The 19,192-nt window shown below is 46.1% G+C and overlaps 1 protein-coding gene, 1 long non-coding RNA gene and 1 other non-coding gene across 3 annotated transcripts in view; 2 read left to right on the forward strand and 1 right to left on the reverse strand.

The window, feature by feature from the left end:
- Window positions 1-10,200, reverse strand: part of LOC117977540 (uncharacterized) — a 42,689-nt gene extending 32,489 nt beyond the window's left edge. The window contains exon 1 of the long non-coding RNA XR_008622750.2: window positions 4,861-10,200. This is a non-coding gene — a long non-coding RNA (uncharacterized LOC117977540). The remainder of the gene's footprint in view (window positions 1-4,860) is intronic.
- Window positions 1-19,192, forward strand: part of SLC25A43 (solute carrier family 25 member 43) — a 49,908-nt gene that overhangs the window by 18,466 nt on the left and 12,250 nt on the right. The window lies entirely within an intron of this gene.
- LOC112438628 (U1 spliceosomal RNA) lies at window positions 6,943-7,106 on the forward strand. Its single transcript, XR_003027029.1, has one exon. It is a non-coding gene; the product is annotated as a U1 spliceosomal RNA (small nuclear RNA).

Below are 19,192 nucleotides of genomic sequence, written 5' to 3' on the forward strand. Positions count from 1 at the left end.
AAAAAGGGTTTCAGGCCAGGTGCGGTGGCTCACATCTGTAATCCCAGCACTTTGGGAAGCCGAGGCGGGTGGATCACCTGAGGTCAGGAGTTCAAGACCAACCTGACCAACATGATGAAACCCCATCTCTACTGAAAATACAAAAAAAAAAAAATTACCCAGGTGTGTTGGCACGTGCCTGTAGTCCCAGCTACTCAGGAGGCTGAGAGAGGAGAATCACTTAAACCTGGGAGGCGGAGGTTGCAGTGAGCTGAGATTGTGCCACCACACTCCAGCCTGGGTGACAGAGCAAGACTCTGTCTCAAAAAAAAGAGAAAAGAAAAGAAAAAGGTTTCAGATGAAGTTCAATGACATCTAAATGGGACGGGGTAAGGGTCCCAGTCTTCCCCATAAACCTTAGTTTTGCTTTCTCTTCCTGAGAGCTAGAACAGTGACCTCATCTGGGAGAATCCAGCCAACACCGCATTCTACACCATCTGCATTCTATACCCCTACCACAACAACCCACTATAAACTGGGGTAAGATACACTAGAAGTGGGTATTTGGGGGTAATCCTGATCATCTTTTTCCTTATATGGGAGCCTTCCAAATAATGCATATATAGAGCATAAGAAGAAGTTTCAAATAGATGCAAAGTCATGATGGTTGTAAAAAAAAAAAAAAATCCAAAGAGGTAATTGCACTGTTTTCACAAAATAGGATCAACATGTAATTATGAATAACAATATAAATGTCATCCAAAGATATAGGAAGTGAACTTTTAGGGTTTCAGTGAAAGTGTTATTTTGCAGGGGTTAATAAACATACTAATACTTTGTCCACCCTATGTTAAAAAAAAAATTCACCCCCAAGACAGAACTGCAGGCTGCTTTTAAATGCAAACATGGCATTGGGCTTCTCTGGCCATTAGATGTCACTGCAGTAAATGGAGAGTAGCTGAGCATCACCTGATTGGAGCCTGAAGTTTGGTGATCTCTGTCCAGTTAACAACTTCATAATCCCTGCTTGAAATCCATCTTTGGTTTGGAGAATAAGAGGCCTAGAAACCACAGGCTAATGCTAAACTTGTTGGTTTTGTTGTTACTGTTACTTGTCCTACAAAGCACACACTCCAAATTCACCAAGAAGAGAGGGCTTTAATAACAGTCTGTCCTCGCTGGAGCAGGCAGGGTTTGCCAGCAGAATAAGTAACGAGGGACCTTTGCAGGGCCACTGGGCTGCTCTGACCTGAGCACACTTAATGGCAACATTTGCATTCCATTGGCTTTCCCCATTGCACTGCCTGTCATGAAGCAAATCAATGGCAGGTGTCTGTTGGATAACGAGCTACACAGGGAATTTTTCTCGATCCCTGCACTGACTGGCCCCTTTGTCTGGATGTTTCTTTCTCTTAATATGCTTTTCTCTAGACACACACAGCCCATTTAATGGCACATCAGGTTGGAACTCTTTTGAACATAATGACAGTAATCAGAAGTCTTGTTTAACCAGCTGAGCCCTTCCTTCACCATGCTTACACTCATTTTATCCCTTTTTCCTTTTCTTGCCTTGGCTCCTGGCTGGCATGCTAGAGAATGGAGAGGTAAATAAATTATGCATGTGCATGTCTTGATAGAATGGCTTCTGGTGGGAAGGGGGGTGGGTCAGGCCTGTGCACACATGGAATGAGGTGCCCCCAACTTGGTGTGCTTTCACGGACCCCAACCACCCTGCCTGAAATCCCCTTCTCCATGCTTCAGTGCATCTTAGCTCAAGCCCTTCCAGGTATAGCCTCGCCTTTTTGTCTATCTCCCACACCTAGCCCAGGGCCTGGGCCAGAAGAGATGGCAGAACTTAGTGTATTGAGAGAACAAGTAGGAAGGGTAAAATATTGACAGAGATGAATTCATCTGATTAATCTGTGCACCCCGAATAAGAACCAGGGAGTCCTGAGAAAATGGCTCTCTGCACAGGTGTATGTGAAGAAGAGAGGGAGATAGGCTGGGGAATACTGCCCTGAAAATCCAGGGAGCAGCTGAGAATGTAGGAGCCTTGGAATCTGGCAGGCCTTCTGAAAGGATCAGGAGGGAGGTACCAGACACATGCTCAGTCCCCCCACAACTCTGCCTGACACCCTCCCCTACTGCCCATATTAGGTGTCTCCATTTCATCAAATATAAAACCAAGTGTGAGCCTGTTGCTTTATACCCCAGTGGACTTTGACCCCATCACAGCTCACAAGGTAAGCAGGATTGGGCCAGGTCAGCATTTGAACTGAAAGCACATAAGATGAAGGACAAAGGTGGTATCCGAGTGGTACAGCTGACTGAGCAGAATATACATGGTCAGTGAATAAACAGAGGCCCCAGCCTACTCAAATAGAGATGCTCGACACCTCGGGTTACCTTTGTTGAATTGGACACAGTCACTTCATTCATTCCCTCTCAGGGTGCTCATCCCCTCTTGTAGTTTTTCATGTTCATATCTACATCTTCAATCCTGACCTCCCTTCTGAGCCATGGTCCCACATTTCCCACAGCCTGCTCGACATCACTATTTGGCTATCATATCCCCACTGTCACCTCTAACTTAATGTGCATCAAGCTGACCTCTTCTTTTCCTAACACTGTTATTCCAGAGTTTTCCATTTCAATTCCATCATTGCCCCAGTGACTCAGGCTGGAAATCCACAACTTGTGTTTGACTCTTCCCCTTCCCCTCACCCGGTTAACCTTGAGCCCAGTTGCTTCTTCATTCCTAACATTCCCATGCTGGTCTTTCTTTTTGTCACTGCCTCTTGCCCTAATCTTGGACCTTATCAGCTCATATCTAGGCTATTACAGTAATCTCCTCATTGGTCTCCAGGATTAATTCTAAAAATGATCTTAAGCATTGAATATTAATATGTACTAGGCACTGTGCTAAGTGCTTTATGTTCATTATCTCATTTAATCCTTACAACAGCCCTACAAGGTGGGCACTGTTATTATTAAGTCCATTTTACAGATGAGAAAACTGAGGCACCGAAAGGTTTTGTAGCCTGCAAGTTCACCCATCCAGTAATTGAGCTGGGATATAAGCCCGGGGAGCTTGTCTCCAGAGTCAGTGCTCATTTCAGTCCTCTCCAGCCCAGCCCATATGGGATTCTGTCAGATGAATCTTTCTCAGATCTGTCTGCGTTAGATCCTTTTTTTTTTTTTTTTCTTAATTTTTTATTATACTTTAAGTTTTAGGGTACATGTGCACACTGTGCAGGTTAGTTACATATGTATACATGTGCCATGCTGGTGCGCTGCACCCACTAACTCGTCATCTAGCATTAGGTATATCTCCCAATGCTATCCCTCCCCCCTCCCCCCTCCCCACCACAGTCCCCAGAGTGTGATATTCCCCTTCCTGTGTCCATGTGATCTCATTGTTCAATTCCCACCTATGAGTGAGAATATGTGGTGTTTGATTTTTTGTTCTTGCGATAGTTTACTGAGAATGATGGTTTCCAGTTTCATCCATGTCCCTACAAAGGATTTTTTTTTTTTTTTCTTTTTGTGAGACAGGGTCTTGCTCTCTCTCCCAGGCTGGAGTGCAGTGGCACAATCACAGCTCATTGTAGCCTCAACCTCCCGGGCCCAAGCAATCCTTCCACCTCAGCCTCCCAAGTAGCTGGGACCACAGGCATGCGCCACCTATGCCTGACTAATATTTTAAATGTTTTGTAGAGATGAGGTCTCCTGGTCTCCTTATGTTGCCTAGGCTGGTCTCAAACTCCTGGGCTCAAGCCATCCTCCCGCTTTGACCTCCCAAAGTGGTGGGATTACAGGCATGAGCCACTGTACTCAGCCTGTTGTTGTGTCCTTCTTGATTGTCCCCAGAGAAAAAAGGCTGAGCCCCTTGGCTTGGCATGTTTCCCTTACCAACTGTGCGATCCTTGTTGCACAGAGGCCCTTTATATAAGAAGTTACAAAAACAAATGCCTGCAGAAACTTGGAAGTAACATGAAAAAGAGAATGTAGGGAAACCCAGATAACATACACTCACCCTGTAAAGAATAAGCCTTCAGGCTGGGCCTGGTGGCCCACGTCTGTAATCCCACCACTTTGGGAAGCCAAGGTGGATGGATCACTTGAGGTCAGGAGTTCAAGACCAGCCTGGTCAACATAATGAAACCCCGTCTCTACTAAAACACACACAAAAAAATTAGCTGGGCATCATGGCAGGTGCCTGTAGTCCCACCTACTCAGGAGGCTGAGGCGGGAGGATCGCTTGAACCTAGGAAGTGGAGGTTGCAGTGAGTTGAGATTGTGCCACTGCACTCCAGCCTTGGTGACAGAGCGAAACTTCATCTCAAAAAAAAAAAAAAAAAAAAAAAAGCCTTCAAATGCATTCCGAGCCATCATGGCTTTCAAAAGCATTCTGGAGAGCTAAACTTCACTGTGCTCACAAAATGTGATTTGCATCTAAATATGGATGACAGAAAGGAAGAAAGAGAGCCAGTAGAGGCTGTGGCCAGTTCCTCCTCTCCAAAGGACGGATGCCATTTAGAAATGTAGGCCCAGTTTTCAAAGGAGTCTAAAATCCAGATTTTTATGTAAAATCTCCCAGTTTTTCACTGCTGGCAAATGAAAATTGTTAAGTACTGGCTGGGCTAAACAAAACGCACATTTGTATGACCTCTGCTCTATTCAAGCCTCCAAGTTCATCAAACTAATTTTCTTAGCCCCTTCTCCCAAGCCCTGAAGACTAAGTGCATTTCACATTCCAGTCACCAGGCCTTTGTTCATGAGGTTACCTCTGTCTTGGAACATCTGTCCCAATTTTCTTAAAGGCTCAACTGAGGTTTGTCTCAGTGATGGTTGTCTTTTCTGACCTACTGTAGCACATACCTGTTGTTTAAGAAATGAGTTGGCTTTTCCCATCCCCAAAACAGCTGTCCTATCTTGATGGATCAAGGTAGATGTTTTGCCTTTGTAGAACCACAATGGAGCTCCAGCCCACTTCAGAGGGGAATCTGGGGCAAGAGAAGCTGAGTTAACTAACAATCTACTCAGTTAATAACTGCAGATGCCGTATTTTCACTGTCCCCCACCCAACCCCCAAGGGCATAGTTATTTTGTTCTAAGAGCTTTGTGGGTGAATACCACCCACCCCCTTTTTATTTTTGAGACAAGAGTCTCGCTCTGTCACCCAGGCTGGAGTGCAGTGGTGCAATCTCGGCTCACTGCAACCTCCGCCTCCCGGGTTCAAGTGATTCTCCTGCCTCAGCCTCCCGAGTAGCTGGGACTACAGGCATGCACTACCACGCCCAGCTAATTTTGTATTTTTAGTAGAGATGGGGTTTCACCATGTTGGCCAGGCTGGTCTCGAACTCCTGACCTCTGGTGATCCACCCGCCTCAGCCTCCCAAACTGCTGGGATTACAGGCATGAGCCACCGTGCCCGGCCAAATAACCCCTTTTAAATGATGCTGTTAGCCTATACGTGCCCTCTGATCCAGCCAGTTTCTTTTCCATGGCATTTCTCTCCATGCCCTACCTCTTCCCATCTTAACACTATTGCCCTGCTGTTCCCTCACTATCAAAGCCGCCTCCTGAAGTCTTCTCCCATCTCTCCAAGCAGTAGTCTCCCGCTCCTGAATGGCTCACTCTTGCTAGAGCTGTCTTATGGCCCATGCCACATGCTTCCTTTTGTTATAATCTTTTGTGTCCCTTATTTCCTCTAGATTGCAAACTCTTTGCCTGTGGGAAGTATGTCTTACACATTTGTATATCCTCACAACACACAGCCTCATGTAGCAGACATCTAATACTTGTTTAAAAATGAAGTTTAGGGACAGCTTAGGAGATCTCGCTGTCTGCTGGGTGAGTCCCAAGTCCGTGTGGTTGTACCTACCCAAGATGAAGGTAAGAACACCCAAGCCTGCCTCCTGCTCAACCTGCTGCCCTAAGAAAACCTCTGCATGTCCCCTGTCTAAAACTGTCTATGCACTTCGCTCTGAGAATGCACTGTCTTCCATCTCCTACCCTAGCAATCAGGTTCTATGCATCTCAGTGCAAACAGCCGTTAACGTTTCAGGATAGACAAATATGCTAAAAGGACAGAAGGAAAAATTCTTGACACCATTTTGATTTACACCTCCTCTTCATTCCAGCCTCCTGGCGCTTTGTATGGTGGCTGGAAGTGCTTGACAAATCATAGCACCATCAAATTTATACAGTCGTCCCTAGGTGTCTGCAGGCCATTGGTTGCAGAATCCCTCTCTGATACCAAAATCCACTCATTTCTCAGCCCTGAAGTCGGCCCTGTGAAACCTGTGGACACAAAAAGTTGGCCCTCCTTATACACAAGTCCCGCATCCCAAATTTGATTGTGGATGCAGAACCCACAGAAACAGAGGGCCGACTGTATTTATTGAAAAAAATCCACATATAAGTGAACCAGCACAACTCAAATCCATGTTGTTCAAAGGTCAACTGTAGGCCGGGCGCAGTGGCTCACACCTGTAATCACCACACTTTGGGAGGCTGAGGCAGGCCGATCAACGGAGGTCAGGAGTTTGAGACCAGCCTGGCCAACATGGTGAAACCCCGCCTCTACTAAAAATACAAAATTATCCTGGCATCGTGGCACACGCCTGTAATCCCAGCTACTCAGGAGGCTGAGACAGGAGAATCGCTTGAACCCAGGAGGTGGAGGTTGCAGTGAGCTGAGATTGCACCACTGCACTCCAGACTGGGCAACAGAGCAAGACTCTGTCTCAAAAAAAAAAAAAAGAAAAGAAAAGGAAAAAAAAGAAAAACAAAAGTTGGTTGCTTTCTGTAAATGTGACCAGATTTGAATGAATGCATGTAAATCTATGCTGTACTTTGTTGGGGAGGTTTTTGTCAGGGATAAGGATGGGGGCAAACTATGTTAAGGGAAGTGATGACAAGAAAGCCTTCCCTGCAATTAAGAAATTATAATAATATATACTTACCTGGCAGGGGAGATACCATGATCACAAAGGTGGTTTTCCCAGGGCGAGGCTTATCCATTGCCCTCTGGATGTGCTGACCCCTGCGATTTCCCCAAATGTGGGAAACTCGACTGCACAATTTGTGGTAGTGGGGGACTGTGTTCGCGCTTTCCCCTGAGAGAAAAAAAAAAGAAAGAAATTATAGGCCTGGCACGGTGGCTCACGCCTGTAATCCTAGCACTTTCGGAGGCCGAGGCAGGCGGATCACAAGGTCAAGAGATCGAGACCATCCTGGCTAACACGGTGAAACCCCGTCTCTACTAAAACACAAAAAATTAGCCGGGCGTGGTGGTGGGCGCCTGTGGTCCCAGCTACTTGGGAGGCTGAGGCAGGAGAATGCCGCGAACCCGGGAGGCAGAGTTTGCAGTGAGCGGAGATCGCGCTACTGCACTCCAGCCTGGGCAACAGAGCAAGACTCCATCTCAAAAAAAAAAAAAAAAAAGAAAGAAATTATAATAATATAATAATAACTACCACTTATTGGTCACTTAATGTATACAAGGCAGTTTATTATCCCATTTAACTATCTTTATTGACCCTATGAAATAAGTACTCTTAGTACTCCTATTTTATAGATGAGGAAACAAGGCACAAGGTGTAAGTCACTTACCCAACCATCACATAGCTAGTAAGTAAGTGGCAAAGCTGGGACTTGAACCTATGTCTCTCCTTCCTCAGGCCCTTTTTTAATTCACCAAGAGTACAGGAGCCTAATCCTGTAGGCAAGGGAACTGGATCATTTTGACTTTAGTTCCCTTGCCCCAGGTGTGGGACTAGAGGATGAGGGAGCGGGAAAGCAAACCTTGATATTGGGAGTCCACAGCCTCAGTGCAAGAGGAGTTGAGAAAATCAATACTTTGCAAGCTCAGAAACTGAGAGGCCATAGCCTTGTCTTAATCCGTTCAGGCTGCAATAACAAAATATCATAAACTAGATGGCTTATAAACAACCAAAATGTATTTCTCACCGTTCTGGAGACTGAGAAGTCCAAGGTCAAGGCAGATTTGATACCTGGCGAAGGCCAGCTTCCTAGAGCCTTCTTGCTTTGCCCTCACATGGTGGAAGGGGGAGCTAGCTTTCTTCCATCTCTTTTAAAAGGACCCGAATCCCATTCATGAGAGCTTTGCCTTCATGGCCTAATCACCTCCCAAAGGCCCTGCCTCCTAAAACCATCACCCTAGGAGTCAGGATTTCAACAGATGAATTTTGGGAGGACACAAACACTCAGAGCATAACGAGCCTGGCTTTGGCCAGGGAATGGTTAACTCAAGTTAGAGAGAGGAAAAAAAAAAATCTTTGGAAAACTGGGCTGTCCTGGGGTCTGCTTTAGTCCCTGGCAGTCTGGCAATGGAAAGCCCTACTTGTTGCTTTGACTTGAGAAGCCGTAATGAGCAGTGAGCCACAGGCATAGACCATTCAGTAGCCACAGGTCTTTGGCCAGCCTTGAACGACAACTGCTCAGAGGGACTGGGAAGAAAGCCCGCCTACCACAGGGGGCAGGGCTGGGAGCAGAAGCAAAGCCCCAGGATGGGAGAGTAAATTGTTATAACGATCCCTGCGAGGAGGTGCTAACAAAGTTCCAGGTTTTCTGCCTACTTCAATATTTCCCGGTTGGCATAGCATCTACTCTTAGTAGGAACAGAGTTCTGTTTGCCTAACAGAGTCAAATTACCTGTCCAGAGGTACAAACACTGCTAGGTTCTAAGCCTTCAGGGTAGTGGGAGAGGAGTGGAGCCTTACCTTTAGTTTGTTGTATTTTCAACTCCCTGCTGTCATCTTACTTTTAGGTCTGGCCCCTTTGTGAACCAAATTCTTCTAACTGAGTAGCATTGCGTTAGCAGTCAGAAAAAAAAAAAAAAAAAGATGCTTTTCAAATATAGGTAGATGTCTGGACATCCCTTAGGCAAGGTGGCTCTGTATGAGCGTCACTATTAACGTGAAAGGAAAGGAAAAGTCTCCCCACCCTTGTTTTTTTTTCAAAAGGTATAGAGTGCCCGAAATACTTTAGGGATGGCAGCTGTTGAGCATGGAAACAAGACTTGTCCCTAGAGGGAAGGCAAGGAAGGCATGGGGAAGAGCCTTCCTAACTCCACTTAGTGTAAAATCACTCTGTCCTCTTCCCCTGACCTGAGCTGGCTTATTCCTTGGCAGAGATAAAGATCTGGGAGTCAAAATGACCACCCTGTGCTGAGCAGGCTTCTTTGAACTCCAGCTAAACGGTAACAGCACCTAAGATAGGATGTTCCCACCCTCACTCCCCACCTCAAAGTGGAGGTGAAGAGGGAGATAAGGGAAAGGGAGAGAAAGGTCCCAGGAAAGGTCTGCTGTCAAGAGGGAGGACCCGCAGCTGGCTGGGAGCATTCACAGGAAGCACCAATTTTCACCTCCTTTTTTCCACAGAGCTGTCGCTTATTTGCCTACGACGGCTGTGTTCCTCTTGAGGCTGTAATGGGGGACCAGACTAGCTCAGTGGGTAACAGTGTGAGCTTTGGATCCCAGCCTTGCCCCTTACTCCCGCGTGAACTTGTGTACACCACATAACCCATCTGAGCCTCATCTTCCTCATCTGTTTTGGGGGTAAGAATGGTGCCTACCTCATCTACTTGCAGCAAAGACTAAATTCGTTTAGTGCAAATGCAGAGCCAGGCCCATAATAAGTACTCTCAATAATGCTAAGATGCCATGTTTATTGTTCTTGAAGCATCACTTCAGAATCTGTGCACAGCATGGAAGGCCTGATTAGAACCATAAAAACCAGTCCAAGGCCGGGCGCGGCGACTCACGCCTGTAATCCCAGCACTTTGGGAGGCCGAGGTGGGTGGATCACTTGAGGCCAGGAGTTCCAGACCAGCCTGGCCAACACGGCGAAACCCCGTCTCTAATAAAAATTAAAAAATTAGCTGGGCATGGTGGCGCGCGCCCGTAGACCCAGCTACTCAGTAGGCTGAGGCATGATAATCACTTGAACCAAGGAGGCAGAGGTTACAGTGAGCCGAGATCGCACCACTCCAGCCTGGGCGACAGAGTGAAACTCTATTTAAAAAAAAAAAACCAGTCCAGATGTGTTTCCATGTCCTATGATTACTGTAAACACACAAATGAGCTGGGCTCACAGAACCTCAATAGACCTTGGATATGTATAGCTAATGATGAGCAGCGACAGGAATCGAGAGTTCGTACAGAATTTTTTGGTTTGTTTAGCGTAACAACAGGCTTTACAGACAGGCTCCATGTGCAAGCACTGCACACCTCTGTATGTTCTCAGCCTTCTGAGAACTGTCACTGCCAAATCTTTTCCTTCACCCTCCCCACCCTATCTCACCCCCAGGCAAGGTGACACTTTCAAAGTTGGCACGGCAGGCAGCACATGCCAGGCCTGTGACCCAGGCCTCAGCAGCTCTGCTCACTTGCATGGCAATTGCTTTCTACAGTCGGGCCCAGCTGCACTTTGGGTCTCCCCAACCCCCACCCCCAATCACCACACAGGAACTGGCTGTTTCTCTTTTCTTCGTCCAAGCTGAATACTAACCTACTGTGGTTTGCTTGCTTCCCCCATTGTGATCGCAGGCTTTCTGAGCAGCTAGTCAGCCCTCCAGCCTGCCACTGAATCGGAAAGCATTCACGCTGGAGGGGATCAAGGGGAGCTTGTAGGCTTGCCTTGCTGGCGGGCAGCTGCCTACACCCACTCGTACCAATGTCCCCGCTGCAGAACCCGGGTGCTTCCCAGCTGTACAAGGACAACTATTTGGGTCCCGGCTATGCCAAGAGAAACATGGGTCATGTGGTTCACAGGACAGAAAGGTTCATTTACTCCAATATGACTGGCATTTTTTTTTGTTTGATTATTGGATATTTGCCAAAAGACTGAAGCCTCCTGCCACAACCACCTCCCCCACATATATGTCCTCAGATGGTTTGGGAATTGGACAGCTTAGTCATCAGGTCCTGTCCTCCACATCCACAGAAGATACAAGTTGTTTCCAGATAACATGCAGAAGGTTCTGAGCTCCTTCCTGTGTGCTCCAGCTCGAAGACTCTTTTCTTTTCCCTATGAATTTTTTTTCCTTTTCTTTCTCTGGTCTTTCCTTTTTAATGCCCTTTTAAAATTAAGTATTCTATCTTTTGAGTGGGTAACACATACACATGATACAAAATCCAAAAGGTGCAACGAGTATATGCTGAAAAGTAAACCTCTCTAACCTTTGTCCTTAGCCATTCAGCTCTCCTGTGAGTCAGTACTGTTGTTAGCAGTTTCTTACCTGTATCTTTCCAAAGATGGTCTATGCAAAGATCCACATAAACTTGTACATTTATGTTCTGTTTTTAGGTCAGCAGCAGCACACTACATACACTCTTCTGTGCCCTGTTTTTTTTCCACCTGAAAATGTATCTCGGCTGGGCACGGTGGCTCACGCCTGCAATCCCAGCACTTTGGGAGGCCGAGGCAGGTGGATCACTTGAGGTCAGGAGTTCAAGACCAGTCTGGCCAACATGGTGAAACCCTGTCTCTACTAAAAATATGAAAATTAGCTGAGCGTGGTGGTGGGCACCTGTAATTCTAGCTACTCAGGAGGCTGAGGCGGAGGAATCACCTGAACCTGGGAGGCAGAGGTTGCAGTGAGCCAAGATCACACCATTGCACTCCAGCCTGGGTGATAAGAGTGAAACTGTCTCAAAAAAAAAAAAAATGTGTCTTGGAAATGATACCACATCAATCCAGATAAAGCTGCCACATATTTTTCATTTATGACATAGTATTCAATGGTATGATATACTATTTATTTAACTAGTCCCTGATTGGTGGACATTTAGATTATTTCCAGTCTTCTGCTATTACTAACAATGCTGTAACAAATCTCCTTGTTACATACATTTTTCACACACATGCAAATAGATCTGTAGGATAAAAAGGGGTCCCCAACCCCTGGTCCCTGGCCTGTTAGGAACCTGGCTGGGCCACACAGCGTGAAGTGAGTGGCCAGCGAGTGAGCATTATGGCCTGAGCCCCGCCTCCTGTCAGATCAGCGGCGGCATTAGATTCTCATAGGAGTGCAAACCCTATTGTGAGCTGTGCGTGCAAGGGACCTGGGTTGCACACTCCTTATGAGAATCTAATGCCTGATGATCTGAGATGGAACAGTTTCATCCCAAAACCATTCCCCCCAACCCCTTGTCCACGGAAAAATGGTCCTCGGCAAAACCAGTCCCTGGTGCCAAAAAGGTTAGGGACTGCTGGGCTAAATTCCTAGAATTTTTGCTTTGGTCAAAGGGCATATGTGTCTTACATCTTTTTTCTTTTTTTTTTTTGAGATGGAGTCGCCAGGCTGAAGTGCAGTGGTGCAATCTCAGCTCACTGCAACCTCCACCTCCTGGGTTCAAGCGATTCTCCTGCCTCACCCTCCCGAGTAGCTGGGAGTACAGGCACACGCCACCATGCCCAGCTAATTTTTGTATTTTCAGTAGAGACAGGGTTTCACCATGTTGGCCAGGATGGTCTCCATCTCCTGACCTCATGATCCGCCTGCCTCGGCCTCCCAAAGTGCTGGGATTACAGGCGTGAGCTGCCGTGCCCAGCTGTGTTTTACATCTTTATCAATATTGTTCAGTTATTTCAGTACTCATGGAAAGACTGAACAACCAAAACGTTGCCTCTGTTGGAAGACCTCTGAGGAATTTATCACAGGAATAATCAAGTGCTTTGCTTTTAAGTCTTTGTTCTTTATTTGTATCTACTGCAAGTTTGTTATTTCTTTCCTTCAATATGTATTAAACACCTCTACCATGCACCAGGTAAGCTTTGAGGCCAAAACCATAAACACAACAAATGTGGTTGCTGCCCCCACAGTATTTACAGTCTAGGAGATGGAGCAGTTGGGGGCAGGAGTACACATGAATGAAATAATTATACACTGAGTCATTACAAACTGTGTTAAGTGCCATGAAGGAGAAGCACAGGGTGACTGAAAGTGTTCAGTAGGCTCCTGACTTCGTGTGGAGGTCTCAGAAGATTTCCCTGGGGAAATGATGTTTATTCTGATCAATAAGACAGACTTAGTGAGGCCGAGGAAATGGCAGGTTTGAAGTCCTAGAGGAAGGCAGGAGCAAGGATTCTGGCCAGCAGCATGGATTACAGGATCTGGAAAGGGTCTTCAAGGACATTTTGTTTCAGTCTCCTCATTTGACATGTGAGAAAACTAAAGTTTAGGGAGCTAAATGACTTGACCAGGGTTATACAGATAGTAACAAAGTCAGGCTGCAGAATCCAGTGTGCTCATCCTGGGAGCTGTGGGTCTGAACTAGACAGCTATGGGATAGTTGCCTGGGTTTGTGTAGAAGGACTTAAGTTCAGGTTCTTGTGACAAGCTGCGTGACATGTTTCATTTCTCTTTACTAGTAAGATACAGTTTGGATGAATGGCCATTCCAATCTAGCGGGTTGGTTTGTTCTTCAGCATACTTGTCTTTCTTACAAGTTTAAATAATAATAACAACGGTGGTTAATTCTTTAGCGCTTGCTCTATGTCAAATACAGTTCTAAGCAACTTACATGTATTAAATCATTTCATTTTGACAGCAGTTCTGTAAGGTTGGTGTTATTATTATTACCCCATTTTACAGATGAGGAAATTGAAGCTCCAGAAGGTAAAGGCACTTGCCAACCATCACAGAGCTAGTGAGTGGCAAAGCAGGGGGACCGAGTCCAAACAGTCTGGCTTCAGGGCCCATGTGCTTTGTCTCCCAGGCACTCTCAGTGTCAGCAGCAGGCTGATGGACTCAGGTTTGAGCCCAGAGCTGCCTTGTGCCATGGAAGGTCCAATCAGTGGCTCTCAACCCTGGCTGCACATCAGAATCAGCTGGGGAGCTTGTAAAAAGTGCTAATGTCCAGGCCTCGCCCCCGTTCAGTTAAATTGCAATCTCTAGGGGTGGATCCCAGTCACTGAGGGTTTTTAAAAGCTTCCGTGGTCAGCCTAATGCAGCTAACGGTTGAGATGTACTGGGATCTAGGCTTGCCATTGCTTTGCCCTTTGGGAGCAACCAGCACCCCGTACTTGCCTTTGTGTTCTGGACACCCACTTAGTAGGACACTTGTAGAGGCACTTATTCATACCACAGCACAGGCTCCTGTCTCAGCATAAAGAACTCATTCAGTGTACATGCTTTGGCAGCCACATCCACCAGTGATGTGCGGTAACAAGTCTGTAAAGGGCTAAGAGAGTATTTTCAGTCCTGAGCGTCAGAAGACAGTGGAGCTTAGTGGAGTGGAGCTTGGCTCTGAGTCAAACAGACCCAGATTCAAGTTGATGCTTTGTGTCATGGTCTGTGATTTTAGAGACTGGCGTTTATCCTCTCACCAACTCCATTTTGTCATCCATATAATCAAGCTAATACGATAATACTACCTCTTTCATGAGGCTTTTGTGAGGATTAAATGAGATAGTATATAGAAAGCAATCAGTGGGCCAGGCACAGTGGCTCATGCCTGTAATCCCAGCACTTTGGGAGGCCGAGGTAGGCAGATCACCTGTGGTCAGGAGTCCAAGACCAGCCTGGCCAACATGGTGAAACCCCATCTCTACTAAGAAAAATTAGCCAGGCTTGGTGGCAGTCACCTGTAATCCCAGCTACTCAGGAGGCTGAGGTAGGAGAATCGCTTGAACCTGGGAGGTGGAGGTTGCAGTAAGCCAAGATCGTGCCACTGCACTTCAGCCCGGAAGACAGTGAGACTGTGTCTCCAACAGAAAAAAAAAAAAAAGAAAAGAAAAGAAAGAAGAAAAAAAAGAAAGAAGAAAAAGAAAGCACTCAGTGCTAGGCCATGTCTTTATTTCATGACTATCCACGTAGCTTATGTGAGTAAACAGCTATATTTGGGAAAAGCTACTAGTGACACTGATATTGACAGGAATTTGATTTGACATTTAATAAGTGCCTGGTATGTACAATGAAGAGTGAAAGATCCTGAAGAGCTTGGATGACTAGGAAGGCCCCGTGCCTGCTGACTGGCTTGCTGGCTGGGAGGGAGCATAAAGACACCCAGATAACTCATATAAGGTAGAGTGTGCCGCAGCAGAGGTCTAAACGAGAAGCTAAGGGAGGCCAGGGGCGGTGGCTCATGCTTGTAATTCCAGCGCTTTGGGAGGCTGAGGCAGGTGGATCACTTGAGGTTAGGAGTTCGAGACCAGCCTGGCCAACATGGTGAAATCCCATCTCTACTAAAAATACAAAACAGCTGGATATGGTGGCAGGCACCTATAGTCCCAGCTACTTGGGAGGCTGAGGCAGGAGAATCACTTGAACCCGGGAATGGGGAGGTTGTAGTGAGCCGAGATCGCTCCATTGCACTCCAGCCTGAGTGACAAGAGTGAGACTCGATCTCAAAAAAAAAAAAAAAAAAGGCTAAGGGAGCACAAGATATGGAGAGAGAAAGCCCCAGTTCAAACAGAAGCTGGAAAACAATTATAAAATAACCAAGGAAATATGAATACTAACTGAACTCAATATGTGATGATATTAAGGAATTATAAATTTTTAGGTGTGATAACGGTATTATACATATATTTTTGAGGAGCAATTATAGTTTAGATAAACATAATTCTAATTAATAATATGTAAGTCAGATGAATTGAAATGATGTCTCATGGGGGTAGAGATGAAAGAAGATTGGCCACGTATAGCTAATTGTTGAAGTTGGGTGATGGAACTTTGTGTTCATTTTACTGGCCTCTCTACTTTTATATATGGTTGAGATTTTTCACAATAAAAAGTTTTAAAAAGAGGGCTGGGCACAGTGGCTTATGCCTATAATGCCAGCACTTTGGGAGGCCAAGGCGGGCAGATCACTTGAGGCCAGGATTTCGAGACCAGCCTGGCCAACATCATGAAACCCTGTCTCTACTAAAAATACAAAAATTAGCTGGGCGTGGTGGCACACACCTGTAATCCCAGCTACTTGGAGGCTGGGACAGGAGAATCACTTGAACCTGGGAGACAGAGGTTGCAGTAAGCCAAGATCGTGCCACTGCTCTCCAGCCTCAGTGACAGAGCGAGATTCCATAAAAAAAAAAAAAACTTTTTAAAAGAGGTAAAGTTGTGGCCAGGTACAGTGGCTCACGCCTGTAATCCCAGCACTTTGGGAGGCCGAGGCAGGTGGATCACAAGGTCAAGAGTTCAAAACTAGCCTGGCCAAGATGGTGAATCCCCATCTCTACTAAAAATACAAAAAAAATAGCCGGTTGTCTGTAATCCCAGCTACTCGGGAGGCTGAGGCAGAGAATTGTTTGAACCCGGGAGGCAGAGGTTGCAGTGAGCCGAGATTGCACCACTGCACTCCAGCCTGGGCGACAGAGCGAAACTCCGTCTCAAAAAATAAAAATAAAAGAGAGAGGTAAAGTTGAAGAAAAGGAAGGAAACAAGCAGTACACAATTGTGGAATCTGGAAAATTTTCAGGATGAGGTGGCATCTGACTTGGGCATGGGTGACTAGGGAGAGTTGATGTCGCAGTTTAAATCTGAAGGGAGTCTGCTGGCAGAATCTCCTCTTCCTTGAGGGGCTTCAGTCTTTTTTCTTTTAAGGCCCTCACTGATTGGATGAGGCCCACTCACATTATGGACAGGAATTTGTTTTACTCAAAGTCTACTGATTTAAATGTCAAACTCATCTTAAACATGCCTTTACAGCAACATCTAGACTAGTGTTTTTCCCAAATAGCTGGGTACTGTGGCCTAACCAAGTTGACATATGAAATTAATCATCACAGGGTGGCAGTGGGAAATGATACTAGGAAAACCGGTAGGGGCCAAATTGTAAAGGGTTTTGAATTCTATTAAAATTGTCTTTAGTAAACTTCTTTGGAAAATTTTTCTTCTCAAAATGTTTTCTTTAGAAAATTGGGAATTGTTGAAGGCTTCTGAGCAAAGCAATGGTAACATCTGATGAGTTTGGAAGGGTACTTGGCTGCAATGTGGAGGATGAGTTGGAGAGGGCAGAGACTGAAGGTCAAACGATGGGTAAGGAAACTGACCCTTGCTTAAGAGAGATGATGTGAGGTACTGGGAGTAGAGCTGAAAAGTATCCAAAGCATAGAATATAATGCAGGTAGCAGCAAGAGATCAGGCTGAGCAGTAGGCAGAGGCCAGGTCATGGAGCACCTGGTAAGCCAGATTAAAGAGCCTGGAGTTTATCCTGATGATAATGGGGGACCCACTGAAGAGTTGAAGTCAAGGGAGTAACCTGATTAAATCGCTCTGACTGCTAGATGGGGAATAAGGGCAGGTAGACCAGCTAGTAACAGTTGTAGTAGTGTGGGCAAAAGATGATGGTGGCTTGGACTAGGGTGAGAGTGGAAAGAAAGAAAAGTAAACAAATTTGGGACATGTTTGGAGCCACTGGAACTTGGTTAGTGATGGATTAGATCAGAGAAAGGTGAGAGACAGAGAAAACTTAAAGGTGACTCAGGTTTTGGGCCTGAGCAAGTAGGTTGATGACAGTGCCATTTGCTGACATGAGGAAAACTAGAGGACAGTCAGGATTGGAGTGGAGCAAAATCAAGAGTTCTGATTAGGACATATAAAGTTTCAGATGTTCAGTAGACTTCTGAGTAGCAATGTCAAGTAGCTAGTTGATTACATGATCCTGTGGCTCAGAGGAGAGATACAGATAGAAATTTGGAAATCATCAAGCAGAGGAGAACAGAAAGAAGGCCAGTGCAGTTGAAGGGTTTTGTGACCCTTTATCTTGGGTCACAAAAGAGTGACCCAAGATAAAGTTGAAAAGGTGGGAGGGTCAGGCATGGTGGTGCATGCCTGTGGTCCCAGCTACTAGGAAGGCTGAGGAAGGAGGATCACTTGAGCCCAAGAGTTCTGGACTGTAGAGCACTAAGCTAATCAGATGTCCACATTAAGTTCAGCATCACTATGGTGACCTCTCGGGAGCGGGGGACCACCAGGTTGCCAAAGGAGGGGTGAACCGGCCCAGGTTGGAAACAGCAGATCAAAACTCCTGTGCTGATCAGTAGTGGGATTCCACCTGTGAATAGCCTGTGTTGCCCACTCCAGCTTGGGCAACATAGTGACACCACATCTCTGTTAAAAAAAAAAAAAAAAAATTTTGAGACAGAGTCCGCTGCGACGTCCAGGTTGGAGTGGAATGGCGTGATCTCGGCTCACTGCTTCCTGGGTTCAAGCCATCTCTGCTTCCTGGGTTCAAGCCATTCTCGTGCTTCAGCCTCCCGAGTAGCTGGGACTACAGGCATGAGCCACCACGCCTGGCTAATTTTTGTATTTTTAGTAGAAATGGGGTTTCACCATATTGGCCAGGCTGGTCTCAAACTCCCAACCTCAAGTTATCTGCCCACCTCGGCCTCCCAAAATGCTGGGATTACAGGCGTGAGCCACTGCACCCAACTTAAAAAATATTTTTTTAAAAAAAGAAAAAAAACGGTGGGCAGAGCAGATCATATAGGACCTTGTAGCCTACGAGCATGCTGGAACCACTTCCTACTGGCTCAGGAGAACTGACTGTTAAATTTCAGGAAATTTGGGAGCTGGTCGACTTCGCATTTGGCAGCCTGAAATCAGCCATAGTGGGAGTACTGATGCTGTTGAAATTGGTAAATGCTACAATTCAGCCCTTTTTTATTTTCCCCCAGAGAACCAGTTGTTAAACTTTGCCACCCTATTAGTACTATGGCTTGTAGGCTCCAGTAAGAAATTTAGATTTTATTCTAAGTGTGATGTAAAGTCATTAAAATGTTTTAAGCAGGTGAGTAAAAGGATCTGATTTTTAAAAATCACTGTACGTGGCCAGGCGCAGTGGCTCACGCCTGTAATCCCAGCACTTTGGGAGGCCGAGGCAGGTGGATCACATGAAGTCAGGAGTTCAAGACCAGCTGGGCAACATGGTGAAACCCCGTCTGTACTAAAATACAAAAAAATTAGCCAGGCCTGGTGGTGCACACCTGTAATCCCAGCTACTCAGGAAGCTGAAGCAGGAGAATCGCTTGAACCCGGGAGACGGAGGTTGCAATGAGCCGAGATTGCGCCGCTGCACTCCAGCCTGGGTGACAGAGCAAGACTCCATCTCAAAAAATAATAATAATAATACATCACTGTACAAGAATGGACTCCCAGTGGGAGAAGGCAAGATCGCTAAGGAAACTGCTGCAACAATCCACATGCGCAGTGGTGCCTTGGCAGTGCAGGTAAGAG

This window comes from Pan paniscus, chromosome X (genome assembly GCF_029289425.2).
Source record: "Pan paniscus chromosome X, NHGRI_mPanPan1-v2.0_pri, whole genome shotgun sequence".
Lineage (NCBI taxonomy): Eukaryota > Metazoa > Chordata > Mammalia > Primates > Hominidae > Pan > Pan paniscus.